The 18,312-nt window shown below is 44.8% G+C and overlaps 1 protein-coding gene and 1 long non-coding RNA gene across 3 annotated transcripts in view; one reads left to right on the forward strand and one right to left on the reverse strand.

Moving 5' to 3' along the window:
* Positions 1 to 9,335: 9,335 nt before the first annotated feature.
* On the reverse strand, positions 9,336 to 11,123 carry LOC122899427. Its single transcript, XR_006383112.1, has 3 exons — positions 11,092 to 11,123; positions 10,378 to 10,419; positions 9,336 to 9,392 (listed from the first exon to the last, which is right to left on the reverse strand). It is a non-coding gene; the product is annotated as an uncharacterized LOC122899427 (long non-coding RNA).
* Positions 11,124 to 11,307: 184 nt separating this feature from the next.
* Positions 11,308 to 18,312, forward strand: part of DAAM2 (dishevelled associated activator of morphogenesis 2) — a 126,898-nt gene continuing 119,893 nt past the window's right edge. Inside the window, exon 1 of one of the 2 annotated variants that reach the window (XM_044250495.1) lies at positions 11,308 to 11,325. The gene's annotated coding sequence lies outside the window, so the exon portion shown is untranslated. Of the gene's footprint in view, positions 11,326 to 16,969; positions 17,109 to 18,312 lie in introns of those variants that run through there. The other variant, XM_044250501.1, reaches the window with a different exon arrangement.

The raw sequence follows: 18,312 nt of genomic DNA on the forward strand, positions 1-18,312 counted from the left end.
TAGCAAACAGGATCCAACAGCACATTAAAAAGATTATCCACCATGACCAGGTGGGATTCATCCCTGGGCTACAAGGATGGTTCAACATTCGCAAATCAATCAATGTGATAGAACAAATTAATAAGAGAAGAGAAAAGAACCACATGGTCCCCTCAATTGATGCAGAAAAAGCATTTGACAAAATCCAGCATCCGTTCCTCATTAAAATGCTTCAAAGTATAGGGATAGAGGGAACATTCCTGAACTTCATCAAATCTATCTATGAAAGACCCACAGCAAATATCATCCTCAATGGGAAGAAGCTTGTGTCCTTCCCATTGAGATCAGGAACATGACACTCTTGTTCAACATAGTACTAGAAGTCCTAGCAACAGCAATCAGACAACAAAGGGAAATAAAAGGTATCCAAATTGGTAATGAAGAAGTCAAACTCTCTCTCTTTGCAGATGATATGATTCTTTATATGGAAAACCCAAAAGACTCCACCCCCAAACTACTAGAACTCATACAGCAATTCAGCAACGTCAGGATACAAAGTCAATGTACAGAAATCAGTGGCTTTCTTATACACAACAATGAAAATACAGAAAAGAAAATTAGAGAATCGATTATATTTACTATAGCACCAAGAAGCATAAGATACCTGGGAATAAACCTAACCAAAGAGGTAAAGGATCTGTACTCAAGGAACTACAGAACACTCATGAAAGAAATTGAAGAAGACACAAAAAGATGGAAGACCATTCCATGCTCTTGGATTGGAAGAATAAACATTGTTAAAATGTCTATACTGCCTAGAGCAATCTATACTTTTAATGCTATTCCGATCAAAATTCCACCAGTATTCTTCAAAGAGCTGGAGCAAATAATCCAAAAATTTGTATGAAATCAGAAGAGACCCCGAATCGCTAAGAAAATGTTGAAAAACAAAAATAAAACTGGGGGCATCATGTTACCTGATTTCAAGATTTTTTGTATCTTTTCTGATACACTGTTTTATCATTATGAAATATTGTTAGCTTATAACATTATTTCTGGTTCTGAAGTATGTGTTGTCTGGCATTAATATTGCCACTCTAGATATTTTGTGTATGCTGTTTGCACAGTATATTGTTTTTCCAAACTTACTTTCAACCTGTTTGTGTCTTTGAACCTAAGATGCTTTTCTTGCAGATAGTGTATATTTGATTCTACATGTTCATTTACATTTTATGTACTTATTTTTATGGTTGGATTTACATTGATCATTTTGTTATTCTTTTCATTCTTTTCTGTTCCTTCTTGGCAGCTTTTTGTGTGTGTTAAATAAGGTTTCAAGGAGTATTTTTAAATTTCTTTTTATTTTAACTATGCTATGGGGATAATTTTGCCAAAATTTTTGAAGAATAATTTTGCTAGATTTAGAATTTATTAGGTAGGAATATTTTTCTTTCAGCTGTTTGAATATGTCATTTTACTGTCTTCTGGCTTCCACTGAGAAGAGAGAAGCCAGCCATTATCCTATTGACACTCTTTGCATGTAATGAGTCTTTTTTCCTCACTTCTTTCAAGGTTTTCTCTTTGTCTTGGCTTTGAAGAATTTGACTGTGATATGTCTAGTTCTGAATTCTTTTGTGTTTATTCCACTTAGAGTTTTTGAATTTCTTTCATCAATAGCTTAAGTAAATCTGTGCATTTTCATTAAATTTTAAAACATTTATGCCATCATATTTAAAATTTGGGGGGATCTAATTCTATCTTTTTTCTCTTGGGACTTCCATTATATGCCTATTGGCACAGATGATGTTCCACAGGTCTCTGAGGCTCCACTGGGTTTTCTTCTTTTTTCCTCTTTGTTCTTCAGATCGGTCATTTCCTTTTTTTAATTTTTTTTTTTTTTTTTAAGAGAGAGAAAGTGGGGAGGAGCAGAAGGAGAGGGAAAGAGAGAATCTTTGACGGGCTCCACATCCAGCATGAGGCCCAACTCAGGGCTCGATCTCACAACCCTGAGATCATGACCTAAGCCTAAATCAAGAGTCAGATGCTTAACTGACTGAGCCACCCAGGCACCCCTAGACTGGTAATTTCTATTCATCTGTCTTCAAGTTCACTGATTCTTTCTTCTACCATCTCGACTCTCCTACTGAGCCTTACAATGGATTTTGCACTTTAGTTGTATTTTTTAAATCCAGAATTTTCATCTTATGATTCATAGTTTTTTTCAAACTATATCTGTGTCCTGATAAAGAATCCCTATTTATTCATTCATTGTTGTCACTCTTTCTTTTAATTCTTTAAAGATGGCTTTCTTCAGTTCTTTAGATGTATTTAGAATAGTTAATTTAAGTTTTTGCTAAACCCAGCATTTGAAGACAGTCAAACAGTTTCTATTGACCACTTTTTTTTCTTCTTGCATATGGGTTACACTTCATTGTTTCTTTGTGTGGCTTATAAATTTTTTGTGTTGTTGAAAATTAGACATTTTAGAAGGCTTATTGTAGCAACTTTAGATTCTTATCCTCTCCCCAACACTAAAGGTTCCTGTAGCTCTTATATTTGTTTGTTTTGTAACTTGCCTTGGCTAAATTTGTGAAACCTGCAGTATACGGACACTGATGTCTCAGCTTAATTATATTTTGAATATTATTTCTTCTATTTGTAAAATTGGCTTCCTAAAGGTCACCCTTGTGTCTTCTTAGTGGCCAGTCAGTGATTTCATACAGCCTCAAGCCAGAACATCAAAGATTCCCTTATTCTTACTCAAAGTTCATCAGTTTTTGAAATATAAACCACCTCTCAGATTGTCATATGCCTTTAGTTGATTTCCAGAGTGCTGAAATGGCTATTTTTATCAATCTAATCCAGATTTATAGTTGCTTTGGGGACATAAGGTATGCTAATCTCCTTACTCAGCCATGGTCAGAAGTCCCTCCTTTCACAAAGAAGTTTTTACCTGATTGGTATTGTTGTGAAATGGTTTTGCATATATCAGATTGTTTTTCCTGATTCCTTTGGTGTATTCTTCTGAGATTACTCATTTGGGCCCTTGCAACTCCTATGTTATATGCATTTTCTTCTTTCATCTGCTTTTTCCCCACTTAGTTTGGTTTTCCAATGGTCCACTCCATGTCAACTCTTGATATTGTGGTTCCATAATTCTTTCAGGTAGTCCTCTTTGATAAGATCTAAAAAGGGCTCCTGGCTCACTTTCTCTCCCATGTGGCCCACATATGGTCCTCAGGAAACATGTATTAATCCATGTCCTAGCAAGCTCAGAGAGTGCTAGCCTTCCCAATAAAGCAACTGCTCTCCTTTGATCCACCACGAAATCAATTCATCATCTGTCTCTTGTCCTCTAGATTTCCAGGCTGGAGTCCAACACTGTCCACAGTTCCCAGCTTCGGGAAGCACTTTGGTCCTTGACTCATCACCCTCAAGCTGTTCTCATTGTGGGGGTAAAGGCATGGAATTCTAGTGCAGGTCTTTCAAAGAAATCCTCTTCATAACAATCTTTCTCAACTTCCACAATTCCAATTCTTTTTATAGAAAGGGGGTTTTGGAGGCATAAAACCAGTACCCAGATATTTTCTTTTTAAAGTCTGCTTCTCACTCTGAAATATTATTTTAGAATTTCTTATCTATTGTATCTTGCTGCCTCATTAAAAATTCCAATTCAGCATCCTGTTACACTTGTGTTTATTTTTAGAAATTTCTTACGGTCCCCTTTAGACTAAACAGTGTTTCTTAAAGTTATGGAATGTTCATAGATGTTATGTGAAAAATGGGTCCTATGAGGAAATAACTTTGGGGAATACTGTGCTAAGCAAAGATAGGCAGGTCTCTTTTTCTGCAGGCCTTCTTAGAACCTTCAATTTGCTAACATATATTGAGTAATTGTAAGGGGGTTGGGGCTCATAGAATTTATAATTTGATCAAACTTACTTGACCATGAGGAACTCTCACACTACCTTTTTGGCAAGTCATTTAAGGGATTTGCATTCTATAAAACACAATTTGGAAATACTGGCCTGGAAGGTACCAGTAAAAATTAGGGATGGTATTTTCTTCTTCATCCAGAGAACTCCCTTAAGGCAGGAAATGTGTTACTGCCTTTTACCTCCTGCTAATCACAAGAATTCTGAAAGTTTCATGATTTCTATTTTTTTTTTAACCTGAATGTAGTTGATCTTGACTGCATGGTCTCTCCACTAAACTAAGTTCGTTGTTGATAGGAATCCCTTCTTGTTCATCTTTGCATCTCCAAGGCTTACCACAGTGCTTGGCAACTAACAGGACTGAATAAACAAATAGCATTAGAGGAGGATTTCTCACCTTGCTTGTCCTCTTGCTCCTTGTGTCTCTTTTTCTCTTCCTCCAGCTCCCCCTCCTCCACCTTCTTCTTTTTCCTTTTCTTTAAAGAAAGTAAGGAAAGGTCTTCTCACCAGAGTCCCAAACCACATATATAGAGCAATCAAACCTACTGGGTGACTATGAAAGTCCCCAGTGTGTGAAAATCTGTGCTTGTACATATTTACAGGAGAACTCATTAAGTGTGCAAATGTCCTGTGCTCTTTCTAAGGGCAACCAGGGTGGGTTTTATCTCTCCTTCTATCTGTGGCTGATTGTGTACACACAGCTGAAAAGATGAGTTACTGAGAACTTTCCAAAAGAAGTGAATGGGATATACCAGATCGCCAAGTTACTGAGTGGTAATTAAGAACAGACTCCTAACATCATCACTTTGCCATTTTTAAGATATTTTCCTTTAAAAGACAAAACCACCAAATGATGAAACATGTCATGCTTCTCTCAAAGTCCCTTAGTCTCACACAAGTTCCTGCTCAGTTGTACACACATATATATTTAACAGCCCAGAGTCACACATGCTTGAAGATTTTAAGAGTCTCAAATTATTTTTCAATGGAGAAAAGTATGTGTGCGTGTGTGTGTTTGTGTGTGTAACCCATTCTCACCCTCAGTAGAGATCAGTGGAAAGATTCCTTTCTCTCACATTTCAAAATACAACTTTACCCTGAAGCTAACCGAAATACTTGGCCCTGAGCATTATTTTTCACAGGGCTTTGAGCTACTGAAAATGGGACTAGAATGGCAGACTGTATGCCATTGTGAGTGGGCAAGTATTCTGACTCCAGAAATAACATGAGCAGCTGTGGCTACTAGCGGGCATGGCCTTCCTCAGCCTGGAAACCTTAGGCTCTGATCACACATTGTCTGGAATCGGGGGGAGGTGGGAAGGAATCTCACCCCTTCCCTGCCCACTCGAGCCCTCTGCACACTGTGTGATATTCCATCCTCCATCTGGCCAGGTGCAGAGCCTCACTGGCCCTGCTGGGGGGCCACATACCAGATTAGACACACGCGTGGCCTGCCTCGCCGTGGGGGTGGAGGGCTGCCGCCACGATGTCCCAGGATTGTGTGTCTTGTGGTTAAACACTTAGGGTTTTGACGTAGGCAAGGCAGCACAGCCGACCCTCAAAGCCGCTGCAAACAACCTGAGAAGGCTTCTCAAAAAAATGCAGTCCTGCGCCTCGGAAGGAGACAGCTTTTATGAGGCAATTTTCCAATCGCTGCCTATTTGGTGTGGTCATGTCTGATCCCAGGAAAGTTTCTTAACTCCAGGCAAAGATGTTTGCAGAGAACTGGATACGAGGAGCCTAATGAATTGTACATCAATGTTAAGTGCATTCTCAGTGTTAACTAACACAGGAGCTGTGTGTGTGTTGAGGGGGTTGGTGGGAAATGGGAAAAGACAAAGAGAAAGACAAGCATATAAGAATAATGGCTGTCTGTAAGGTATGAATGTTCTGTAGTTCAATTCTCACTTTGCATTATGGAGTTGATACTCCTGCTAATCTGTATTGTTCAGAGAAGCCAAATGATGCTTGTACTCAGCTATAAAATCCAGAGCTGGGATTAGAAACCAGGTTTTCCTGTTACCATATTCGGAGGCTTTTCTACTATGTACCACAATGAGGACCTAAACCATCCATGATCAGTTCATGTCCTCCTGATCCTTTCCAGGAAAGAACTGTGGTAGCTTTGGACTTTTTTCTTTCTTTAGTTGTATCCTTGGATGTTACTGTCTAATAATAGAAGGCCAGGAGTCCTGATCTAAACAATGGAGGTTTCATCCCTTATTATAAGTGAGAGAAGCGGGATGGAGGCTGTGATCAAAACGCCTGATATGAGATGTGTCCTTGCTGAACTAGGTCCGCTTTAGAACAATCTTCCTCTGCCTTCTAGGCATTCACATTGCCCTTGATACAGAGTTTGGCACTTTCATGAGCAGAGCCTGGGGGCCAGTGAGGCGGTTCTGACAGCCATAGTGAGATCAGGGAAAGCTTGCAAATCAGTGATCTTTCCTTCCCCGTTTCAGAAGGACTCATTGGGGTAGGGACTTTCAACCTGCTCTTCCTCAATTCAACAGTCCTTTGAAGTGTGATAATCTTCATCTCATATTATTGATGAGAACATTGTACTAAGGTTCTCTAGAGAAACAAAACCAACAGGGTGTGTGTGTGTGTGTGTGTGTGTGTGCCGTGTGTGCATGTGTGCAGATGCATAGATGGGTTTATTTTAAGAAATTGGCTCCTGGGGTGCCGGAGTGGTGCAGTCAGTTAAGTGCTACCTTTGGCTCAGGTCATGATCCCAGGGTCCTGGGATCGAGTGCTGCAGCAGGCTTCCGGCTCAGCGGGGAGCCTGCTTCTCCCTCTGCCTGCTGCTCTCCCTGCTTGTGCTCTCTCCCTCTCTATCCCTGCCATAAATAAATAAGTAAGTAAGTAAGTAAATAAAATTTAAAAAAAAAAAAAAAGGCAATTGGCTCATGCAATTGTGGAGGGTTGAGAAGTACAAAATCTGATGGGGAAGCTGGCAGGCTGGTGACCCAGGGAAGACTTGCAGTTCAAGTCTGAAGGCCAACTGCTGGCAGAAGCCTGGAGATCAATCTTTATTCTATTAAGGCCTTCCACTGATTGGTTGAGGCCCACGACATTAGGGAGGTTCCCCAATTTAATTGTTAATCTCAGCCTAAAACATCCTTATAGGGCATCTGGAACAATGGTTGACCAAATATCTGGGCATTGTGCCTGAGCCAAGTTGACACATAAAATTAACGATCACAAACACTAAGCTTCAGAGAGTTACCTGCCATGCTGAGATCACACAGCACTGAGAAGCACGGCTGGGGATTTAACCAAGGTCTCTGATTCTAAAGAGTTTGTTTCATGATCTTCTATAGCCCATGTCAGTAAATCAGGGAAAGCGGCATCTTATTCATAGAGAGCCTCATCTTGATTAGATGTCCTGTTCACTGGCTTCTCACTCATTCTCCAAAAGTTCTTCATTAAGTGCCACTAAGGTCCATGCATTATAGACTGGGAGTGAGCAAGGAAGGACCTTTGTGAAGCCTAAATCTCCCCTTGAATAGGCTGAGTCTTGGAAGTGCGTGGTTGACTCTGGAAGCCAGGGCAAGTTCGGGGAACTATTTGAGGATACTCAGTGAAGAGGCAGACTTTTCCAGATGAGTGGTGTGCTATACAGAGCTTACTGTGTGTTCAGGGAACATGTCTGGAACATGATGATGACTGACGGGTGAAGGATGATGGGGCTCCCTCCCTGGCAGTCTTGAGAATAGGAGACACTTCCTTACCTTAGGGCTTTACAGGGTGGGGGATAGGGTACTGAGTGAATCACATGACCTTGGAAAGGCCCCTCCACTTTATGAACTCCTCAGGGCTCAGCAGCCTCAAAAACAACTCCTTGGCACTGAAAGCCACATGTTTTATGAGCTTCCCTTGCTCCTTTCCCCAACAGAACCTGAGTAAGCTCACCTGGGGAGGGATAGACTCCCTTCTCCTAGACCTGGAATATTCCATTACATAGCCTCACTTCTCCTGTTCCCACGCACCACGGCTAAGTGTCTGGCCCTATCCCACCTCATCTTTAATTCCTTCCTTTCTCTCTTTGTGCCTGGAATGAGTTAATGAGGATATTGTAAAAGGAGTTATTTCTAAAAGCAGTTAATGAGGATATTCTATTTCTCATTAGGTCTGACACTTCATTTCCATTTGGACTGCTGCTTCTCATTTCCATGAATTATACCACATCTTCTTAGGACTGTAGACAATTCGATTGGCCTATGGTATGATTTTCAAGGGAGAATGGTCACATCATAGCTCCTGATACTAGAAATGAGTCTGTCATAAAAGTCTCTTATGCCTGAGGAACTTTTCTGCATCTTTTTAAAAACAGTAATAATTAAAAATACATACCATTTATTTAATCATTGACACATGCTGGGCAATATGACAATAAATAGCTGGAAAAGTGAGAAGAAAATGGTGGTTGGCATATACATTTAGTTGTAGAAACAGTGGTTGACTTTCCCCAAGAACTTGTGGTGGAATTCACAACAAAGGATGAAATCATAGGATAGTCTGTGACTCTCAGAAGGAAAGTTGCTGACAGATTCTAGGGGAACACCAACATCTAGATGAAGGAAGAGAAACCACATAAGGAAGTCAAAGTGATGGGAAGATGTCCCTGAGAGAAAGGAGCTTCAAGAAAAGGGTGGCATAAGCATTTTAAGGGATGTGGGAATGAAGAGGGACAGGACCGATTCATAGAAAAGGTCATTGACTTAAGAAAGAGCGATTGCAGGGATTCAGGGCAGGATGCCAGAAGGGAGCTGGAAGGTGAAGGGGATCTGGGAACTTAATTCCCTAGTGGACTGTGGCACTTTCCAGTTTCAGAATTTACTTGCAAACTGCTTCATTTATGTTGAAATAAGTAAAGTTCATTTCAGCTTAGTAGGAATACAGATTCTTCATTATACATTTCTGTTGTGATTTTATAAAGATGTGGAAAATCCACAGAATCAGAGTCAGAGGAACTAGGTTAGCATTCAAGGTATCTTATTTGCTGACTGTGTGACCTTGGGCAGGACACTTATCAGATCTGGCTTTTCTTATATATATATAAAAAAATATGGAGGCTATAGTGATAGCTCCCTGAATTGTGAGGTTCAGAGGAGATATATGTGTATAGGCTTTGAAAACTATAAAGAATTATGCCAGTGCAAAGTTTCGTGTTAAAAATAATCATCCCTATAAGCTAATGTTTTTATTTGGGAATTGTCCCAATATTACATCTTGGTGAGCTGATCGAGATGTATCTGGTAAGATTATACTTGGCTGTAAACAATGGAAGACTCAACTCTAATTTAAACACATACACATTTATTTTTCTTACCTAACAAGAAGTCAGAGGAAGGCACAGCCATTTACGGATGTCCTCTAGGGCCTCAACTCCTTCTACCATCCTGCACTCAACAAAAGTGAGTGACTTTTGTTCTCAAGGCTACAGGATGGCTGCTGTGTCTCCAGGCATGATATCTGTGTTCCAAAAGAGAAGAAATGGTGGAAGGAGGAATACGGAGCATCAAAGGGTTGAAGGGGCATGCCATCTGAATCTGACCTTTTCTTAAAGAGTTTTTCTGGAAGCTAACTCTTGCCTTCTGCATGTCAACCTCACTGGCCAGAACTGGGTGTCCTAGCTATCCTTAGCTACCACGGAGTCCGGAGTGGTGAATATTGTAGACTTCCGGTTTCTTTAGTTGTGGAAGGCTGGGGACAAGGAGCCTGTGAATGGCTCCAGGAAGTCAATTTTTAATGTCCACTACAGAGCCCAGTTCATCTTGCCAGTGGAGCCTTAATGTGAGGAAGGGGATGGAGGGAGATGGCAGTGGGATATTATGCTCAGGAGGGCAAACTGACAGTGACCAAACAGCAGGGCTGTGGGCCCTCTGTGGCTTGGACCTAAACATTTTGGCTGTCCCCCACCAAGAGGCTCAGACCCAAGACTTGGCTCCTTCTGGCAATCAGCCCTAACCAGCTCCTGCCAAAGGGGTAAACACATTCCAACTCCTTGAATCCCTGCTGCACTGTAACTGTGGTTAAGACATCCCCCCACTTCTACCCCATCTGGGCTAATGGAAAGTTCACCAGAGTTGTGTTTTTTTAGTGATGCTTTGTGGTTATCTGTGCTCCTTCCCATTAACAGGGAGTTGAAAACATACACATTTCTGTTATCGAACTACCCGAGCAATTTATACAATCATGTGTATCACGTTTATGTTTATTCTCCAGTCTGCAGGAATCATGAAAGATAAAGCATTATGCCTCTTTTTCTCCTCTCTTGAAAGATGGCAGTTAAGCCAAACCCTTTTTTTAAGTCCCTTTAGCTGGGTGGAGGGACAGGTGACTGCTGGAATCCAGTCCTAAACACCTAGAAAATTCTGCAAGAGTCATCACTAGTGTGGGCACCCTTGCTTGCACACTCCTGGGATTGGGGGATGAGGTAGAGAGATCAAACACTCACCCTGACAATGGTGCCAATCATGGAAGACACGGTTGTTCTTGACTGAGACGATTTCCAGTGGAGTCAAAGAGATGGATCACAATCACATTTAAGAAAAAAAAAATTAAAAGTAATTTTTAAAACTATGAATAAGAGCTATTGTAAACGGCTCAAACTCTGTATATAAGCAGTAAAGTAAGATGAATTGACTGGCACTGAGTTGGAAAAGCTATACAGAGGCAGGGAGTGTGGAACGTAATTTAATAAAAATAAACTTTTTTTTATACGTACACGCTCCCAAAGAAGAAATGGAAAAGTTGTTAGGGTGTGGACCAGGGCTTCTAATTAGCTGTTCTGGTCTGCCTCGTTTGTCTCCGTCCTTGCCCCAGCACCTTCCTGGGACTTGTGGTCCCCCCTGGAGGGACACTCTGGGGAACGAGAGGCATCCCCTGGCACCTGACCCCCACAGCCGGCTCAGACCAGGTCTTCTTGTCCCTTTCCCAGGGGAGGAGAGGCCCCAAACCCCGCTGCCCAGGTCGCCACTCTTAGCCTCCTTGACCCTCACTTGTTTCCCAAACAGAGGGAGCCCTGAGAAGGCTCCTTGCCAAAGTTGGAAACAGCTACCCTCATTGTCTGCCTCGCCCTGCCGGCCGCGCTCGCCCTTCCTCCCTCCCCTCCTTTCTGTCTGAAAGTGTGAAAATTACAAATCCCAAGGAGCTGCAATCAGAACTCTACCTAGGGAACATTCAGAGTATCCTTGCCATAAATATCCCGCTCCAAGACGCCTGACGTCAGAGCGGGGCGGGCGGGGGCGCGGGCCGGCCGGGCGTGGAGCCGCGCCGCCCGCTCTCGGAGCCCGGGGGCGCCCAGAGGAGCCAGGGCGAGCGGCGGCCGGCGGCAGCGGCGGCAGCGGCGGCGCGGCGGCTTCGGGGCTGCGGGGAGCGGCGGCCGCGCCATGGGGTCTTCGGAGTAAGTGCGCGGCCCTGCCTCTGCCCCGCTTCGCGCCGGCGGGGCGGGCGGAGCGGCGGGCGCTTTCTGCCGGCACCTCCACACTTCTTCTCCAACACCCCTCACCCCCCAATCCCGCTTTCTTTGCAGTGCTGAAAGGGGACCGGAGAGGCGGCCGCTCCGCAGGCTGCCTGTTTTGTTTCTGCAAAGTGTTTGCAGGAGCCACCGGTCCAGGAGTGGGCTCCCGGGGCCTGTGTGCGTGTCTGTGCGCCCACGGGTGTGATTCGCGTGTGTGTCTGTGTCTGTGTATTGGCACATCTGGACACAGGAAATGTCTTTGGGAAACTTAGAAAAAAAATTTTTTTTCGTGGCTTTGAAATCTGATTCCTTGTTGTCACAAGTGGACGAACATAGCCACATAGCCAGTAACCCCGAAGCGGACAACTTTTTGGTGGTGGCTTTTCCCCCCGCTCAGCTTGTGACTTTGTTCCGGTGATTTAACTCTTCCCCAGCCCCAGCTCCCACTTGAAAGGCTGGCCTCTGACCAGCAGGCAGGGCAGAGGGAGCTGGAGGGTCTTGCTCTCAGCCACAGTGGGACCTGGGGCGAGGGAACGAGCATCCCTGAAAAGGGGTTCTGATTCTGGGGACTTCAGCACCTGCGGCTGCCGTCCAGCCTCCTGCTGTGGCCCTGACATCACCAGGCAATGGGACTTTGACTTAACAGAGGAAGGAAGGATCCGGGCTGGAGGCAGGTAATTGTAAGGAGGAAGAGGAGGCGGAGGCGGTGGTGGTCTGGACACTTCTGTGCGGTGGCCAGTCCTGCCCCAGGAGTGGGAGGGGTGCGTCTGCCACATGGGCCCACAGGGAGAGATGTGCCCGGTTCTCGAGGAGCCGTGGTGCCCCAAACAAGATGCAAGCTCCTAACATAAAGAGACATGTCTGAACTGTGGGGTGGAGGAAGGGGGGTAGTGGGGGAGAGGGAGAGAGATTTTTATCAAAATTGAACACAGATTGCCGAGGTCTGGGCTTGATTTAACTCTTCTCTCTCTGCCTTGGCCACTTTTCCACCTCTCTGGTGGATTTGCAGAGTTCCTGGGAAGGTAGGAAGGAAAATTACACCTCTCCAGGAAAGAGTCCCTGGAGGTTTTCCTTGAAATCTACATGGGAATGAAAGCAACTTCCCATCTTTCAAGAGTTTAGTTTTGTGTTTCCCTTCTTCCGGGTTTGGTGTCAGTTTCTTGGATTTCTCTGAAGAGTGGGCTGCTGGAGGGAGTGGATTTTCCCTAGGAAGCAGAGGGGGACTGTGCTCTCAGAGCCAGTAGCTAGGCATTGGCTAGCCCTGGATGGCCCCAGGCACGGTGCTGGATGTCAGTAGTTGGGCCCAAGAAACAAGGACCACAAAGAGAGCCCTTTCACTTTGCCCTCACTCGGTCTCTGGTTTTGTATTTTGCAAGAGAGCCAAAATACATTGTTTGGGTGGGAGGAAGATTGCCGGACTCTCCCCATGTCCTAAGGAAAATGAGGGATTGAAGGAACAGGGAGGTCATCTGGATATAAAAACGGACCCACAGGAAGTTCGAGATTTGGGGTAGATTTTAGCAATTATACAAATTGACCCCTGCGGAAGTGCCGTAAAGGACTGAGCAGACAGCAATGTCAGAAAGACTCCTTTCACTTCAGAAGTTGTGTCTTCAACTTAAATGTCATGAAGAAGAGGGAAACCATTCCGAGGGCAGTGTAAACAAAAGTGCGTGTAAGCAGGGGTCATTGGGTACCACGAGGTGCACGTGCAGGCACATGTTTATGCCTTCGTGACTGTGCGGGGATGGTCCTGGCCTCAGGCATGAGAGCACAAGCAGCCCATTTCTCTTCTGTTCTGGGAGCTGCAGCCGACTCCCGTTTCTTCCTTTACCAAAAACAACTGTGCTATTATTGTCTTGCTGCCTGCTTCTGTTGCCTGCTCTGGCTCCTAACTCCCGAGTTTCCAGAGCTTTTCCTCCAGATCCTGGGATGCTGAGCGAATACTCGTGCCCCCCACAGGACAGAAAGAGGAAACTTCTCCTGGGCCTTAGCCCTCAGAAGAAAGTCAGGCGTTCAGGAAGCGGGAGGCAGAGAGGGCAGGACCAGTAGGAAGGCCTGTGAATGTGTTTTCTTTTGGTGAGTGTGGGGGAGGTTGAAAGCCTACTGCTTTCTGTGGGAACATGTTCTCTCCCTAGTCTGCTTTCCCAACCCCCCACTCCTAGAGTTCTCGAAACGAAACAGGTTAAACTCCGCCTTTCGCTGAAGAGAGTTGGACGCAGGGGTGAAGAAGGGGGTGAAGTTAAGGGAAGGTGGTTGGGAGGCTATAAAGATAATCAACGAGGCAGAGGCTTGTTTCTTTGATTTTAGTGGAGCCAGTGGAAATACCACTTTTAAATGGTCCCACCCATTCCTGCTATGTGCAAATAGAAGGAAGACTCAGGGACACAGGAGACATGGGGCCGGTGGACTCTGAGAAATACTCTCATCCCTGTGCAGGAACCCTCAGGGAAAGCCGAGGGCAAGAACTGCACTTACAACTCTTCCGTCATGTCGGCTTTCTCTGGCGGGTTCATGGGGTTCTGATCTTCCTGGGTTTGCTCTGGGAGATGTTTCGCCAACTACAGACCCAGATTGTGTTCCCAGACCCCTGGCGCTTGCGCTGATCTCATTGCCTCTTCTGTCAGCTCCAGCTTCTGGCCGGTTGTTGGGTCATCTTGGAGATCGGCATACTTAGGTAGGATGAAACTCAGGCTCTTTCCCGAAGGTCCCTGCACCTGGCAGGCAGAACAACTTGGCTTTGATAGCAGAGGAGCCTCCACAGCCCGAGTCTCTATGGTTGGGGATCCTGCATCCTTCAGCCCTGGACTTCAAATACACCCCGGGATAGCAGAGAGAGTACAGATCTCAGAGCAGACGGCCCTGGGAAAGGATTAGGAACCTGAGGTAGGTAATACTTACTCCTTCTGAGCCTCAGATTCCTCATCTGTAAAATGGGGATAATGACCTCACAAGGTTCTTGCAAAAATAGCATTTGTGCAAAAGGACTAAGAACAAAGCTAACGATGTCATAGGTCCTTAATGAAGGGAAGAGCACAATGTTATTTCTTCATTTTTCAGCCATCAGGAATCCATGTTTTTTGGAAAGGACCTCTCCCCAAACCTCATGTTTTTCATTATTAAAAGCCAATAGGTGGCAGTCCCGGGGCTCTGGTCACCCTTATTTCCTCCCTTTAGAGAAGGTGATCAATGGGGATGATCCGGGAGCATGCCCGGTCTGTTACCCCGAGCAGTGGGAGGAGGTGGCAGGCGTCCTGGTTTTCTGGCCCCAAAACCACTTCTGTGTTGGAGATCTTTCAGAAGGGAGGATGGCAGCAGAGCGATTCATATGGGTCTGGGGGGTGTGGGTGGGGCCCGAAGATCAAGAACCAGGTGAGTCTCGAAGAATCAGCCCAAGGTCTGAGATCCATTAGGCAGCCACTGTTCCTCAGGATGCTCGAGTCAGAGTAAGGGGAGACTGTGATGGGTCATAAAGTATGGAAGCTATCCCCAAGTGTCTATGGCGTGTATGGAGTGGGGAGGTGGCCCCCCCATTGATACACTGTCTTGGGGAGTGGCTAGTCCCACAGACAGAAGGAGCACCAGAGGCTGGAGAAAGCATCTGCAGGTTCTCCGGGCCCATCTCAGAGCTTCTAAGTTATCCGTCAACTTGACATTTAAGATGTTGAAGATCACATTTGTTTCTGTTTTGTTCAAGCTCTCTCTTTAACCATGGCCTGGGATGACTTTTCAGCTTTTAAGAGGCTCAGCCCCTGGCCAACTTCTCTTGAGATGGCCCAGATTGGGGGTCAGTGAATTCCTCACTCCTGGCAGTATCTAGTTCTCCAGCTCCCTTCTCACATTTTTTGGTGTTGGTTTTGTTTTGTTTTTTTGTTTTGTTTTTTTGTTTTTGTCTTTATGAGGCTGTAAAACTGCACTGTCAAGACACTGTAGAGACGGATTGCCTTTTCTTCAGACTCGTGTGTGTCATTCTGCCAGTAATGTGCAAGCTTAACGGACTAAAGGGGTTAGCAGGTGTTGTGGGGTTCTTTCTGGGGTTCCCATCCACAGGAGAGAGGAAAAAAAAAAAAACAAAGAACAAAAAGAACCCGGAAAAATATAAACCTTAGGCAGTTTGGTATCTCTTTGGGTTCTGGCCAGAGAGGAGCTGGGTTATCTGTAGGCTACCTCATGGTTCTATGAAAGGAGGCTCAGAATCAAGCAGATTCAGGTTTGAGTTTGGCACCAGCGGGTCACAAGCTATTCTTCCTTTCTGATCCTTCTTCACCCGTCAAATGAAAACAATGACTCTTCTTACTTCACAGGCTTGTTCTGAAGGTAAGACAGAATAATATATGGGTAGGATCTAGCAAACTGCCCAGTGCTTAGCAAAATGTTAGGGACCTTTCCCCCTCTGGTTCTAAGCTCAAGAAAGTGCATAGATTTGGATATTTGTCCACGAGTCAAAGCAAATAAGCTACTTATACAAGGCTTAGCAGCGTGCTCAAAGGTCAGCTAATCTCAGGCTGGAGATGGAGACCTTTAATTCAGAAGTGGGGCGGCACAGCTCGGTGTTCCCCATGCCAAACAAATGGGAGCCCCATGTGATCTTCTATGGGAAGAAAGGAAAGGCCACCAACTCACTGACCCACGAACCAGGGCTATTAGTAAACTCTCCATAGAGCGTGTTTTAGAAATCCCAAATGCAGTCTGGGCTCAAAGAATTAAAGTCAACACCAGGGAAAGAAATCACTGATATTGAAACCGAATAATAATGGCACGATGTCAATAGCGCCTTACATTTGCATAACAGCCTACAGTTTGAAAAGCAGGTGGCCTCATTTCATCCTTAGAACAATCCTGTGAGATTGGCATTGACCATATTTTACAGCTCAAACTCCGAGGGCTTAAAAGACTTACCCTATTTCCCCTAGCGGGTGGAGACAACAGGAGGGGAACAGCTCCCCAGGCGATGGGAAACAACACTGGCTGCCCATTAGAATCACCTGGGAAGCTAGTAAAAGTCTCAAATGTGTGGGCCTGGGCCCACCCCAGACCAATTAAATTAGAATCTCTGGAGAGTGGGGCCCAGGTATGGATAGTTTTGTCTTGATAGTTCCCCAAGTGATCCGAATATAAGTGACAGACTAAAGTCAAAGTGGAGAGTACCAACGTTAAGATTCAGGGTGTCAGGGGCGCCTGGGTGGCTCAGTGGGTTAAGCTGCTGCCTTCGGCTCAGGTCATGATCTCAGGGTCCTGGGATCGAGTCCCGCATCGGGCTCTCTGCTCAGCGGGCAGCCTGCTTCCTCCTCTCTCTCTCTCTGTCTGCCTCTCTGCCTACTTGTGATCTCTCTCTGTCAAAATAAATAATAAATAAAATCTTTAAAAAAAAAAAAGATTCAGGGTGTCAGGGGCGCCTGGGTGGCTCAGTGGATTAAGCTGCTGCCTTCGGCTCAGGTCATGATCTCGGGGTCCTGGGATCGAGTCCCGCATGGGGCTCTCTGCTCAGCAGGGCACCTGCTTCCCTCTAACTCTCTCTCTCTCTGTCTGCCTCTCCATGTACTTGTGATCTCTCTTTGTCAAATAAATAAATAAAATCCTTAAAAAAAAAAAAAAAGATTCAGGGTGTCAGGCATGGGTTAAGAAAAGAAAAAAAAAGAACCAGCCAATGTTTTGCCTGGATTTAAACCTCAAAAGGCGGTGCTTGTATGGTGATCCCTGTAGCCCCATAACGTGCCGGGCACAAGGTAAGTCACTCAGCGAATGTTGGTTATGTGAATGAATGAACAAACTACTATATATTAGGAGCCAGCAATTACAACAGCCAAATCCAGCCTATCACCTTGTCTTGTAAGTAAAGTTTTATTGGAACCCAGCCATGACATTTGTTGATAGATTGTCTGTGGCTACTTTTGCACTAAAAGGGCAAGAGTTGAGTGTTGTGGCAGAGACTATCAGCCTCGCAGACCTGACAATACTTACTGTCTGAACCTTTAACAGAAAAGCAAAGGTTTGATGGTTCCTGCTCTGGACCTCTGAAGGAAACAGAGGGCATATTTTGGAGCTGGACAGGACAGCATGGTGGTCAAGAATATGGGTTCTAGAATCAGGAAAATTGTGCTTGCATCCTGGCTCCCCCACTTACCTGATGTAAGACCTTGCATATTATTTACTCCCCGAGTCTCAGTTTTCTCACCTGAAAAAGGGGGATGGGGGATGATAATAAATCACACGTCCCTCGCAGGATGGTTGAGAGGATTTGAGAGGACTGGTAATTAACCAAGTAAAAGCAAAAAAAAAACTAGATTAAAGTAAAAAATCCACATCTAATATCTGGACAGGAATAAGGGAGGTGGTGGTCAAACAGAATCAGTTGGTGAGGTGGTATGATGAAGAGAAATGGGTTTCTGAGGTAATGATTGTCCTTTCAAGACAACACAGGAGTTCCTGAATGTCTGAGTGTTATGTCGACCAGCAGTCGTCATCATTTCTCCGGGTTCACTTAGGATTTATTGCGCTCAATCTGGTCATAAGCCCATCCCACCTCTGCACCCTTGTTCATAGTTCTGTCTATCTGAAAAGCCCTTCCCCAGTCCTTGTCTTCCTGCCAGGCTCACTCCAGTGTCCACTTCTCTGTCAGATGCCTTCTGTGAGGCTTCCCCCAATCACTGTTTCCTCTTGACTCTCACAAACACAGCATCCAGCTCTGTCACAACATCAAACACCTTGCATCATCAGACAAGAAATGAGTCTCCTTCATGCCTTCTACGTGTGGAGCTCATAAAAGTCAAATTGCATCATTGACTCCACACCTGGTAGCCAAATTATGTCTATTAGACCCTTGATTCAACTCCGTGATATCTGAATTAACTCTTGAGAGGTGAATAGGGCTTACCCAGGTGCTAACGGGGCTTCAAGAGAAAATCCCCATAGCCAACCGCATAGAGAAGA

This window comes from Neovison vison, chromosome 1, assembly GCF_020171115.1.
Source record: "Neovison vison isolate M4711 chromosome 1, ASM_NN_V1, whole genome shotgun sequence".
NCBI lineage: Eukaryota > Metazoa > Chordata > Mammalia > Carnivora > Mustelidae > Neogale > Neogale vison.